This window comes from Mesocricetus auratus, unplaced genomic scaffold (assembly GCF_017639785.1).
Source record: "Mesocricetus auratus isolate SY011 unplaced genomic scaffold, BCM_Maur_2.0 Super-Scaffold_100676, whole genome shotgun sequence".
Lineage (NCBI taxonomy): Eukaryota > Metazoa > Chordata > Mammalia > Rodentia > Cricetidae > Mesocricetus > Mesocricetus auratus.
The window spans coordinates 161,774,410-161,778,192 of NW_024429266.1; the positions used below are offsets into that span (position 1 = coordinate 161,774,410).

The following is a 3,783-nucleotide window of genomic DNA, read 5'->3' on the forward strand; positions in this document are numbered from 1 at the left end:
GTGGTGGTTATAAGGAAGTTATTTACTGCTCTCTCCTTTTGGGGAATGGAGACTTCCTGTGGATCTATAACAGAAAGAAACACTCCAGTGAGGTGGACCACTTGTGCTGCTAATCTCAGTCACAACTGCATAGATGATAACAAAGCCATGTGTCTTAGTTAGGGTTATTGCTGTGGTAAAATACCATGACCAAAAGCAACTTGGTGTAGCAAATGGTTTATTTTTCATCTCAAAACTCTCAGGACACAGCTCACCACTGAGGGAAATCAGGTCAGGAACTCAAGGCTGGAGGTGAGGCAGAAGTCATGAAGAAGCACTACTGACTGGCTTGCTCCTCATGAGTTGCTCAGTCTGCTTTCCAAAGCACCAAGGACCACCTGACAAGGGTAGCACCACCCACAATGGGCTGGGCCCTCCAACATCAGTCACCGATTAAGAAAATACTACACATGCTTGCTTTGGCAGCACATATAATAAAATTGGAACAATACAGAGAAGATTAGCAAGGTCCCTGTGCAAGGATGACATGCAAATTCATGAAGCATTCCTTATTTTTTTAAAGAAAAAAAAAAGAAAATACTCTACATGATTGCCTACAGGCCAATCTTATGGAAGTATTATCTTAAATGTAGTTCCTTCTTTTCACATAACTTTAGCTTGTGTTGAGTTGACAAAACAAAACAACAAAACAAAGCAGACACAAAGCAGCAAATGGAATACCCTATGTTAGATGATTGGTACCCATGCATCACCAATATTGAAGTTATTTCAGCGATGCCCTCCTAAGCTGCTGTTGACTAGAACACTTTCTTTGCCCCATATGCCTTAGTTATTTCCCCATAGGGATGTGAGACTCATGTAATATTCTGTATGGTTGGTCCATTCTTGAGCTGCTTAGACATCAGGACTGTGAGCCCAGTCAGCACTAAATACACATTTGGTAAATACATGAACAATAAGTGGCCAGGAAAGATAGTGGTCAGTTCTGGTAGGAATGGTACAAAGGTTCCAGGACCCAGTTTTACCAACTTGGGTAACAAACACAGAGGCAAGCTATGTTTAAATGAAATTTGATGTATGGACTTTTAGAGCTGATTTTTCGATTTTATTTTTTCTTGAGTTCTCATGATCAGAGTGCGTGTTTGCTGTTCGCCCACTCACCTGTGTTACATTACAACTGTTTCCTTTACTGTGCCCTGTGCTCTGGGAGACTGGTCCTTTTAAACCCTATGGCTGGGTTCTCTCATCTTCTGGCTTCTGGTTTGTTAGCCTATGGGGAGAGCTCTTTTTCTGAAAAAACTCAGAGCATACATCTCTACAGTGCCTCTTGCTGACAAACCTGTTTGATGGGACACCCTCTGCTGCAGAGTTTGTGTTCTCACATCTACCTTTTTCTTCTCCGTAGCCCTTAACTCTCTAAACACTGTCTTAATTTTCCTCCTCACTCCCACTTTCTACACTCTCTCCCAACATTTGTTCATCATTTCCACATCAAACACTCCTTAACTCCTAATCTGAGGGTTTCCTCTAGTTCCTGCCTGGACTCAGGCTCATGGTTCAGGTTAGTGGTTTAAGACAGGGATTCATTTTGTCCCCCAGCAGGCATTTGGCAAAATCTGGAGACGTGGTTGATTGTCACAAGTAGGGATGGGTTGTGGTGTGTGCTGTGGGCATCTAGTGACCAGAAGCCAGTGATGCTGCTGGCTATCCCATCATGCACTGGGCATTCTCCACAGCAGATAGTTATCCAGTCCCAAATGTTAATAGTGCTGCGCCTGAGAAATCCTACTTTAGATGTTAGTGCTCATGTCCCCTATACAACTGTAATATCAGCACAAATTTGTAAGCTTCGTATAAACAAAGCAGTGAACCCACTGAAAAGCAAACTTGTAATGTTAATTGAAAAGTCAAAATGAGGTTATTTCACTGAAATCAAATGGATACTCACAATGAGGATGTGGGGCTGACTATTGTGGGATGAGTTGTTGCTTGGTTTGTTATGACTGGAATCTATAACCTGGAATGGGACTCATTTATCTTTGAATGCCTGTCTAAACCTTGTCTTGGGGTACTTTGCAGGACCATGTTGGCTTTTATTTGGCCCCCATATGATACTCATCTGATTATGACCATTATTATTGGTTCTCATTAACCTGTGTCAATTGAAGTGATGTTAATTGGTGCCAATATGTTCATAAATGTGGCCACAAAGGAGGGCCCTATGGCATTTCTCAGCCTTCAGTCTCATTGGAAATGTTGTTAAAGACTTCAATAAATTAAGAGAGGATATTAAAATTGAATGTTTATGTGAACTCCTGAGCCCTGGGCCCATCCTGGGATCCCTGTGAGAGGAATGTTGCTGGTGTTGGGTGGAAAATAGAAATGATCCTTGCTTCCTTCCCAGGGTCCATGTTCTGATGATGAACAATAGAGACATTTTTATTTTAAAAAATGCATCATTATAAAGAATGTCTTCTGTTTTGCTCTTTTTGAGATAGGGTATCTCTATCTCTACATGTCCCTAGTTGGCCTAGAACTTGATTTGTAGACCTGGCTGGCCTCGAACTCACAGAGATCCACCTGCCTCTGTCTCCTTAGTGCTGGGGTTAAAGGTGTGTGCCACCACATTCAAGAAAGTCATTCTAATAAAATCTTTATCCCCAGGTGGTATAGAGTGGGTAGTTTTCCACCCATACTTCAGTCAACATGTTTTGTTTTCTCAGCTATGGCTCTGCAAATAGCCTCTAGATAGCAATGTGGGGTTCCTTTCTCTTTGTGAAAGACATTTGTTAGGCTTCTCCCTTCTCCCCCTGGCTGGGGAGTGTCTGAGCTTCAGGAAGCTTGAGATTTTTCACTGTGCTGCAAAGGGCTGTCTTCTACTTCTCTCCCGCCCGCCACCGTATCTCACAACACATCCGATTGATCGGACCAACTACAACATCTTATGTCGCTCTTTATTTCATTCTTGTATTAGCACCTTTTGCAAATCTAAAACAATTATGAAACCATTTAGAAACAATAACGCTGAAATGCAAATACTTCAGTGTTATTAAACTGCTAGCATCTTGGTGAATTATTTCCTACGGTTAATTACTTCATTTCTTTATAGCCAGCCACGATGGACTGCCACTTAGACTTGCTTTCTGTTCTGTCAGACACTATAGTTACACGTTTGAAATCTCTTTGGACACTCATCACTGCTTTCTACATTATCTCAAAGTGTTTTTTGGTTTTGGTGTCCATGTTGGTGGGGAGTGTTTCAATTTAATTTGGAGTTTATTTTTAAGTAAATATTTGGCCATGATGATTTTGATGAAAAGCTCTTCAGTGGCTTAATGAAGGATTTTTATGGATCTATATAACACCCATGTCTTAATTACTACAAATGGATAATAAACCCCTTCATATACGAGAATGGGTAACACAGTGAGCACCATTAGGAACGATTGGATTTTCACTTGATAATTCTGTAAAAAAATGTAAATACTGCAAATAATAGCCCAAGTGTCTCTATAGCTCCAGGAGAAACCATTGAGTAGAACTAATTTTTACAGAGATGTGACTCCATGTTTTTTGAGCTGTGACAAAAGCAAAATATAAATTCATGCAGCGAATGAAATAGTCATCAATTTGGTGGGTGCTAATTAATTTCTCTCTGTGTGCTGGAGACACTTAATCCCACATCACCAGAAGCCCTTGAGTTGAGGACAGTGCCCAGAGAGGAATGTGTGATGAGAGGCAGTTACCTACACTGTACCAGTGGGAATGCAGAGGGCTATTTAT

At 41.1% G+C, this 3,783-nt stretch overlaps 1 non-coding gene across 1 annotated transcript; it reads left to right on the top strand.

Moving 5' to 3' along the window:
- The first annotated feature begins 453 nt into the window (after nucleotides 1–453).
- Nucleotides 454–556, top strand: LOC121137287. The gene has a single exon (XR_005874549.1). It is a non-coding gene; the product is annotated as a U6 spliceosomal RNA (small nuclear RNA).
- The last annotated feature ends 3,227 nt before the right edge of the window (nucleotides 557–3,783 follow it).